The 10,385-nt window shown below is 43.2% G+C and overlaps 1 protein-coding gene across 4 annotated transcripts in view; it reads left to right on the top strand.

Annotated features, from left to right (window-relative positions):
* Window positions 1–10,098, top strand: part of LOC132402589 (butyrophilin subfamily 1 member A1-like) — a 79,007-nt gene extending 68,909 nt beyond the window's left edge. For all 4 annotated transcript variants that reach the window (XM_059985484.1, XM_059985487.1, XM_059985486.1 and 1 more), the window contains one exon: window positions 7,455–10,098. The gene's annotated coding sequence lies outside the window, so the exon portion shown is untranslated. The remainder of the gene's footprint in view (window positions 1–7,454) is intronic.
* Window positions 10,099–10,385: the final 287 nt, after the last annotated feature.

The following is a 10,385-nucleotide window of genomic DNA, read 5'->3' on the forward strand; positions in this document are numbered from 1 at the left end:
TCTGTACTGCTGCCGCAAAGAAAAAGTGAGCCAAGTTGTTGACAGTCAGAATTGGCCTTTTCGGTTTTAGGCATAAATAAAGAACAAGTTATCTAAAGATATTGAGACTTGATATTGAGTCCAACCTAGAGAGAAGATGAGCTGTTCTACAAGCTTGATCCATGAAGCCACAGACAGAAAAGCCAGAATTGGATGTAGAATTACAGTGACAAAGTTCAAAATAAGTTTATTATTTTAAGTACATATATGTCACTAATGCTCGGCGATTCATTTTCTTGTGGGCATTCACAATAAATACAAAGTAACACAATAGAGTAATTGAAAAACTACACACAAAGATGGGCAAACAACCAAGGTGCAAAATCAAAAAGAAAAATAAAATAGTAATAGATAAATAAGTAATAAATAATGCTGAGTTTTAGAGTCTTTGTACGTTGCAGGCAGATAACTAGAAGCTCCTGCAGATTGAACATGTGTGTTTGGCTTGTCCAATGTAGTGATCATATGTGAATACTAAATATAGTACAACAGATTGGAGTAAATGAGTTGTTGCTTCAGACAGAAGAACTGTGTGGGTCCCAAGATTGCATCAAGGAAGTGAAGTGACAGGTGTTAAAGAAGGTGGCAGTAATGCACTATTAAGCTGAGTGCCAACCGCCGTAAAACAAGAAGAAGACAGGTGTTAAATCTTCTGGTGTTTCATAGCAAATTGCCATAGGAGAGAATGATTGGTGGGAACAGAGGAGCAAGTCGGGGAGTTGTGAAGGGAGAGTGGTGAGAGGGAAGGGAACATATGTCTGCTAGTAGAATCTTGGAGCTGGCAGAAGTTACAAAAGATGATTGATTTGGTGTGGAGGCTGATGGACTGAAAGGTAAGAATCAGAATCATGTTTAATATCACTGATGCATTGTGAAATGCTGAGTTCCTCCAGCATCTTGTGTGTGTTGCTTTGGATTTCCAGTATCTGCAGATTTTTCGTGTTTGTGCGTCAACTGTTTATTCCTATGCACAGATGCTACTTGACTCGCTGAGTTCTTCCAGCTTTTTGTGTTGTTCCAGATTTGCAACATCAGCAGTCTCTGTTGTGTATCCAGTTTGTAGAGGTGCCCACACCTTCCCTGCTCCCCTATCCAGTACTGGTTCCATCTGCCCGATTGGTTCCTTTTATAACTTGCTTCACTGATCAGAATCCAGCTCTACTTCCTTTTGTGTTCCAGCTTATTCCACTCCACCCGCTGTCTCTAACCCTAACACTTTCCACTCCTTTTTCTTTGTCCAACACAGTTTTTTCATTCACTTGCTCAAGCCCTCCTTTTCCCTTCAGGGCACAACTTGCCTGTCATTTTACACCCCTCAGTCTACCACCTCAGACTCCCATCACACCACTCTTCTCCTGAGCCCTGATGGAGTGTTTCTACCCAAAACATCGACTGGTGGGGAAGCAGCATCCATCATTAAGGATCTCCACCATCCAGGCCATGCTATCTTCTCATTGCTGCCATCAAGGGGGAGATACAAAAGCCTTCTGTCCCATGCCAGCAAGTTCAGGAGCGGTACCCCTCAAAAGACAGGCTCGTGAACCTGAGGGGATAGCTTCACTCAATTCAGCACTGAACTGATTCTACAACCTATGGACTTGTATTCAAAGCCTCTGCAATTCATGTTCTCAGTATTGTTTATTTACTTATTTATTATTGTATTTGCACAGTTTATCTTCATTTGCGCATTGGTTCATTGTTAGTCTTTGAGTCTTGGAGAAGAACAGCACAGAAACAAACTATTTAGTCCCTCTAGCCCATACCAAAACTATTTAAACTGCCTACTCCCATTGACCTACAACAGGGCCCTCCATACCCCTACCATCCATGTACCCATCCAAACTTCAATGTTGAAATCTAACTCGCATGAACCATTTGTGTTGGTAGCTCATTCCACTCACTCACGATACTCTGTGAAGAAGTTACACCTTGTGTTCCTCTTAACCAATGATCTCTGTGCACACACAACCTCAGGGCAAAAAGCCTGTTTGCATTTTCCCCATCTATACCCCTCATAATTTTGTACACCTCTATCAAATCCCCAATCTTCTGTATTCTAAAGAATACAGTCCAAACCTATTCAATCTTTCCTTATAAATCAGATCCTCCAGACCCAGCAACATCATTGTAAGTTTTCTCTGTACTCTTTCAACTTTGTTTATATTTTTTCTGTAGGTAGGTGACCAAAACTGCACACAATACTCCAAATTAGGCCTCACCATTGTCTTATACAACTTGAACATAACAGCCCATCTTCTCAGAACTCAGTACGTTGATTGATGAAGGCCGATATGCCAAAGGCTTTCTTTATGACCTATATACTTATGATGCTACTTACAATGAACTATGGATCTGTATTCCCAGATCCCTTTGTTCTATCATGTCCTTTGCTCTACTGTTCACTGTGTAAGACCTACCCTGGTTTGTCCCACTGAAGTGCAAAATCTCTCATTTGTCTGTTAAATTCCATCTGCCATTTTTCAGCCCACTTTTCCAATTGATACAAGCCATGATGGCCTTCCTCACTGCCGACTACACCCCAAGTCTTGGTGTCATCCACAAGTTTGCTCATCCTTCAGCAAATATTCAGATCATTGATATAGATGACAAACAACAAAGGACTCAGCAACGATCACTGCGGCACATCAGTATTCACAGGCCTCCAGTCAGAGAGGCAACCATCTTCTACCATTCTCTGGCTTCTCCCTGAAGCCAATGTATAATCTAATTTACTGCCTCATGCACAGAAACACAGAAAACCTACAGCACAATGCAAGCCCTTCAGCCCACAAAGTTGTGCCGAACATGTCCCTACCTTAGAAATTACAAGGTTACCCATAGACACCTATTTTACTAAGCTCCATGTACCTATCTAAAAGTCTCTTAAAAGACCCTATCGTATCCACTTCCACCACCACTGCCGGCAGCCCATTCCACGCACTCACCACTCTAAGTAAAAAAAAGTTAACCCTGACATCTCCTTTGTACCTACTTCCCAGCACCTTAAACCTGTGGCCTCTTGTGGTAACCATTTCAGCCCTGGGAAAAAGCCTCTGACTGTCCACATGATCAATGCCTCTCATCATCTTATACACCTCTACTCATCCTCCATCACTCCTGTTTGCTCAACCTATTCTCAAAAGGCATGTTCCCCAATCCAAGCAACAACCTTGTAAATTTCCTCTGCACCCTTTCTATAGCTTCCACATTCTTCCTGTAGTGAGGCAACCAGCACTGAGCACAGTACTCCCAAACAAGACACACAAAATGCTGGTGGAACACAGCAGGCCAGACAGCATCTATAAGGAGAAGCACTGTCGATGTTTTGGGCCGAGACCCTTCGTCAGGACTAAATGAAAGGAAAAATAGTAAGAGATTTGAAAGTAGTTGGGGGAGGGGGAAATGCAAAATGATAGGAGAAGACTGGAGGGGTGGGATGAAGCTAAAAGCTGGAAAGATGATTGGCGAAAGTGATACAGAGCTGGAAAAGGGAAAGGATCATGGGGCGGGAGGTCTTGGGAGAAAGAAAGGGGAAGGGGGGAGCAACAGAGGGAGATGGAGAACAGGCAGAGTAATGGGCAGAGAGAGAGAGAGAGAAAAAAACAAACGAAATATGTCAGGGATGGGGTAAGAAAGGGAGCAGGGGCATTAATGGAAGTTAGAGAAGTAAATGTTCATCCCTACGCGACTCCCTTGTCTACTCATCCCCCCCATCCTTTCCCACCGATCTCCCTCCTGGCACTTACCCTTGTAAGCGGAACCAGTGCTACATCTGCCTTTACACTTCCTCCCTCATCACCATTTCAGGGCCCCAGACAGTCCTTCCAGGTGAGGCAACACTTCACCCGTGAGTTGGCTGGTATAGTATACTGCGTCCGGTGCTCCCGGTGTGGCCTTTTATATATTGGTGAGACCCGATGCAGACTGCGAGACCGTTTTGCTGAATACCTATGCTCGGTCCACCAGAAAAAGCAGGATCTCCCAGTGGCCACACATTTTAATTCCATGTCCCATTCCCATTCTGATATGTCTATCCATGGCCTCCTCTACTGTCAAAATGAATCCACACTCAGGTTGGAGGAACAACACCTTATATACCGGCTGGGTAGCCTCCATCCTGATGGCATGAACATTGACTTCTCTAACCCGTTAATGCCCCTCCTCCCCTTCTTACCCCATCCCTGACATATTTAGTTGTTTGTTTCTTTTTCTCTCTCTTTCTCTCTCTCTCTCTCTCTCTCTCTCTCTCTCTCTCTGCCCATCACTCTACCTGTTCTCCATCTCCCTCTGGTGCTCCCCCCTCCCCCTTTCTTTCTCCCGAGACCTTCCGTCCCATGACCCTTTCCCTTCTCCAGCTCTGTATCACTTTCGCCAATCACCTTTCCAGCTCTTTGCTTCATCCCACCCCCTCCAGTCTTCTATCATTTTGCATTTCCCCGTCCCCCCACTACTTTCAAATCTCTTACTATCTTTCCTTTCAGTTAGTCCTGACAAAGGGTCTCGGCCCGAAACGTTGACAGTCCTTCTTCTTATAGATGCTGCCTGGCCTGCTGTGTTCCACCAGCATTTTGTGTGTGTTGTTTGAATTTCCAGCATCTGCAGATTTCCTTGTGTTTGCACAGTACTCCCAAGTGTGGTCTGCAACATTACCTCTCGGCTCCTAAATTCAATTCCACAATTGATGAAGGCCTGTACACTGTACACCACCTTAACCACAGAGTCTACCTGCGCAGCTGTTTTGGACAAGGATCCCATGATCCCTCTGATCCTCCACACTGCCAACAGTCTTACCATTAATACTATGTTCTGCCATCATATTTGACCTACCAAAATGAACCACTTCACACTTAACTGGGTTGAACTATATCTGCCATTTCTCAGCCCAGTTTTGCATCCTATCAGTGTCCCGCTGTAACCTCTGACAGCCCTCCACACAATCCACAACACCTCCAACATTTGTGTCAACAGCAAACTTACTAACCCATCACTGCACTTTCTCATCCAAGTCATTTATAAAAATCACGAAGAGTAAGGGTCCCAGAACAGATCCCTGAGGCACACCACTGGTGACCAACCTCCATGCAGAATATGCCTTGTGTGGGCAAGCCAGTTCTGGATCCACAAAGCAATGTCCCCTTGGATCCCATGTTCCCTTACTTTCTCAATAAGTCTTGCATGAGGTACCTTGTCAAATGCTCTCCTAATTTGCTTCTTAAGCTCCTTCCTGTTAGCTTTATAATCTTCTTGACCTCTAACATTACCTGGCTCTCTGAATCTTTTGTAAGGTCTTCTTTTATTCTTGACTAGATTTATTACAGCGTTTGTACACCACGATTCCTGTACCCTACTGTAACTTACCTGTCTCATTGGAACATACCTACACAGAATAGTATCTGTTTGTGAGCCAACCTCCTCTACCCAGATACTTCAGTTTGGTCCCCCCCCACCTCCCAACTTCTAGTTTAAACTCCCCAGTAGCCTTAGCAAACATCCCCACCAGGATATTGGTCTCCCTGAGATTCAAGTGCAACCCGTCCTTTTTGTACAGGTCACACTTGCCCCAAAAGAGGTCCCAGTGATCCAGAAATATGAATTCCTGCCCCATTCTCCAATCCTTCAGCCACGCATTTATCCTCCACCTCATTCTATTCCTATTCTCACTGTCTTGTGGCACAGGCAGTAATCCCGAGATTACTACCTTTGCGGTCCTGCTTCTCAACTTCCTTCCTAACTCCCTGTAGCCTTTTTTCAGGACCTCTTCCCTTTTCCTACCTATGTCATTGGTATCAATGTGTCCAACAGCCTCTGGCTGTTCTCCCTCCCACCGCAGGATATCTTGGATGTGATCTGAAACATCCTGGACCCTGAAACCTCGGAGGCAAATTACCATCCATGTTTCTTTCCTGCATCCACAGAATTGCTTGTCTGACCCCCTAACTGTAGAGTCCCCTATCACTCCCCTTCTGAGCCACAGGTCCAGACTCTGTGCTAGAGGCACAGCCACTGCCACTTCCCCCAGCTGTCTTCCCCCCGCCCCCCCCAATAGTACTCAAACAGGAGGACTTATTGACAAGGGGTACAGCCACAGGGGTACTCTCCAGTACTTCACTCTTCCCCTTCCCACTTGTCTGTCTCCCGTGGCCCCGGAGTGACCACTTGCCTACCATTCTATCACCTCCTCGCTCTCCCTGACCAAGCGAATGTCATTGAGCTGTATCTGCAGTTCCCTAATTCAGTCTCTCAGGAGCTGCATCTCAACACACTGGGTGCAGATATGGCCGTCCAGGAGGTGGGAGACTCCAGGACTTCCCACATTTTACACCGAGCACAGAAAGCTGGCCTCACAACATACTTCCTCCTTTCTGCAAATAACACAGCTAAACCTACCTTGCCTCACCCCATTACCACTTAAGTCCGTTGAGCCAAAGCCCTAGCACTCTGCTGCCCACTTGATAGGGCGGTCTTCTTTTTAAACCGTTCGCGCTCTACTGGCTGACGTCATGCGCCTGCGCAATTTTGCTTTTCTTTTACCCCGAGTAGTAAAAAAATTCCCTTTGATCTGAAAAATCAGCCATTCACTCACAGCCTTCCTGCTCTGACCTTTGAACTACTACCTTTGTGTGTAGTTTTTCATTGATTCCATTGTGTTTCTTTGTTTTACTGTGAATGCCCATAAGAAAATGAATTTTGTGGTGGTATGTTGTGACATATATACATTTTGATAATTTACATTGAATTTTGAATTTTGGTCATCTCACCTTCCATTGTGAGCTCTGATGCAGGGTTTTGACCCGAACCATCGACAATTCCTTTCCTCCCACAGATGCTGCTGCTAAGACTATTTGTTGATTCAACGATTCTCCCCTTGAGCTGAACTTGTTCTTGTTTGCCAAAGGTAGTTCAGAATTAGATACAGTTGCTCCAACTGGATCTGACCAATGTCAATACACAGAAGCATCCAGTTGGAATCTTTGTATAACAGGAGGAAATCATCTTATTCTTCCAATTTCCCTACCTCCTCTGCATCTGCATGAGGTTGTTTCTATAATACAGTGGTGAGACTAAATTCTGAGTATAATACCTAGTTCTAATTGCTTACTTACAGGAAAGAGTACGGTGAAACATTAGAAAAATACACAATTTACTAAGGAGCTCAGCAGGTCAGCTAGCATCTATGGATGGGAATAAAACAGCGTTTCGGGCCAAGACTCTTCATTAGTACTCGAAGCTTTAAAGCAAGTTTGGATAAGTACATGGTTGAGAGGGGTATGGAGGACTATGTACCAGGTACAAATCAATGAGATTGGATAAGATAACTGACCTGGACAGGATGATCTGCAGGGCCTGTTTCTGTGCTGTAATATTCTGTGATTCTATGACACAAAGAAAATATTAACCTCTGCTCTGGTTGACAGGTTCCCCCTGTGTGACTGTCTATATATCACTGAAGACGCTGCTGGTTAAGAGAAACCTCTGGTGCAGATGCAGAACAGACTTGAAGGGGGTGTAAAGCACTTGGCTCCACTCTGTACACAACAAAGACTCGCCCTCCTTTCCATTGACACCAGAGCCAACTGCATCCATGCACTCAACTTTCTTTGAAAGCAGCAATTCCTGTAGTAAACTGTACGGGAAATGATGCTGTCAGCAAAGAACAAAATCATCAAAGACTGGTGCTGTGTTAATGGGTTTGTTTTTGCACTTTACAGTGTGGTACTAGCACTGTGTAGCAAGTGTTCCAATGGTAAACCTGTGTATCGCTGCAAAAACTGACTTCTACAATCAGGGACACTGCAAATCAATTTCTGACAACTGTTGAATTCTCAATTTATGACCTGTCTGTAGTTAGAGCAATGACTTTACTGAAACAGTAATTGTAGACTTATACCATTGAATCATGCACTTCAAGGGCCATACATGGCTAGCAATGTATGGATTTGGACATCTTTATCACCTAGTGAGAAGGTGATTAAACTGGCATAATTAAATTTCTTAAGTGAAGTACAGCATAACTCCTTAAGATGTTGCTGTGGAAGCGAATCTGTATTATTGGGACGGATGGATCCGAAATTCCAGAAGTATTGTAATGGAAAAGGTGTTTATCTCTGTACATTTGTCACACTTTTCATTGTAAGTTTCAGTCCTTTGCTTTGGAAGTGACATCATGAAACAATCCAGTGTTCTAACTTCTTTCTCTACCTCCCATTTCTTTCACCTGAGAATTGGGGACCACTTGTAAGTAAGGTTTCCTTTTTCTAGCCTTTCAGGCACAGGATACACTGTCAGAATGATGAGTGTGATTGCAGTAAACTACAAAGGTTTTGAGTATATGAGAATGCAAATAATACTGTTCCACTCCATGTGTCAACCGTTTCTCTTTACAAAGTGCCCAAGTCCTGTTCTCCATCAGCTAATCTCTGTAAGGATCTGGTCTTTAAACAATGTTACATTTATTACACTCTCTAGGTAATTTCAATTTTTAGTTGAGTCTCTTCTTGGCCTGTAGTGTTCCTGGGGAAATAAAAAACAATTCTGAAACAGAATTGTTCACCATTCCCAGTCCAGCAGTGGGATCATATTTTCTATTGGGATGTAACTGGTGCAGATTAGGCTGCTTGTTTATTGGCATAATGGTAGTGGGTGCACTGCCTTGGTGCTTTGATATAGCACAAGGAATGGCTGGGATCATCATAAAGCAGCTGATAATCCACCACACTGCACGTTTGACTTCTATTGTGTTTGGGTCCATAGTGGAAGGCATAGTTTCCTTTGAAGCTATGAGTTAATGAGGTTTCTCTGGTAATTTGGATAAGCAAAATGATCTGTCATCTGTAGTTTAAAATGTAAATAGAATCCAAAATCAGATTCTATATTGAGATTTGAAACAGTCATTCTGGTTATACAAAATAATTTCTACATACTTTAGCTTTCCAACTATAAGCCCCTCCAAATTGCATAAGTTGCTTTCCTTGTTGACTATTATTTACTCTCGGAGTTGTGATGTTGAACTTGAGTACGCCTCGCAAAGTTGATCTATAAAGCCTGTCTTTTTACATTTGGTTTTCCACTCCCAAGTTGTTGATATCCTGAAGAGACAAGGGTTAATACAGTATCTGTATTATTATATAAAATTACGTCTCTGAGTAACAGCGACAGTGGAAGATCCTGACTTCCACTGTGTGCATTGACTTTTTCTATGCAGAGCCACTGTTCCAAGAACGTATCCTGTGTTGAAACTGTTTCCTTTTGTACACTGCCTCCTATTATAGATGTGAACTCAATTCATGTTTCCTGCTCCAATTTCTACATGTTGGGCTTGCCATAACTACATTGGTTAGTCTTTATTTCATTTCCAGTTTCAAACATGACCTGGTTAGTTTTAGTGACTGATGTCTCAATTTCCAAAGGACTAAGACATTTGGCTACAATTATGTTCCATGCTCTGAATTTGGAGATCGTGGTTGTTGAGTGTAGCTCAGATGAAGCTGACTGGAAATGTCCACAATCAACTTCCCTCTGATGCAGATATGGACTGCCACACCAACATAAACAAGAATGGCTGCAAGCTTTGTAAATAGTTCCCATAGTGCTGGTCAGCTTGCCAGTTCTGGTGAAGAGCAGAGTAGAGCGCAAATGCTGGGCCATTGAATGGACCTGTGCTAATCATGGGGTCAGACATGGGAGTGCTAGATTCAATAACTGCAATACTACAGAGAGTATTAAATTGAAGTAATGCCAATTCTGTAGTGTAAGGTTAGTAGATAGTAATATTTGTCTGCCTTTTCTGTATGATTTCATAAAACAGTATGATTGGCTAAGCCTGTGTGCACTGGCTCCTGTTCACAACTTCCTGGTATTGGTCAGGTTACCCAGAGAGGGGAGGGAGTTTGATGTCTCACACAATTACATTGTGTCAAGTCACTGATTATTTTTAGTTCTGTAACCCTTGCCAAACAAAAACGTGAAAATGAGGAATTATTATCCTTGTTTGTTTAATGATGTTTGTTTCTTTCCCCTCTGATTCAGGGGCTTTGACATTTAAATACATCAATAATTTAGTTTCTGCATGTGCTTCATTCATTTCTCCCTATACTACCATTCTCCAAGTTGTACATATCAAAGGAAGAGTCATTGGATGTCCAAGATCTATTGCATTGGATAACGGCTGGCTTGTTCCTCAACCCAACACTCCTCCCCCACCTTACCAAACTCATTGGTGCCACAACTTAAAAAATCATCACAGTAGGTCCTGGGAGATGCCGTTTAGCCAGTGTGTGCAGCTTGGAGCGTTTGCTGTGAAAATGCAAGTAAAATTAAAAACACTGCAGATGAAGAATTCTGCCTCA

Source organism: Hypanus sabinus, chromosome 12 (assembly GCF_030144855.1).
Source record: "Hypanus sabinus isolate sHypSab1 chromosome 12, sHypSab1.hap1, whole genome shotgun sequence".
Taxonomy (NCBI): domain Eukaryota; kingdom Metazoa; phylum Chordata; class Chondrichthyes; order Myliobatiformes; family Dasyatidae; genus Hypanus; species Hypanus sabinus.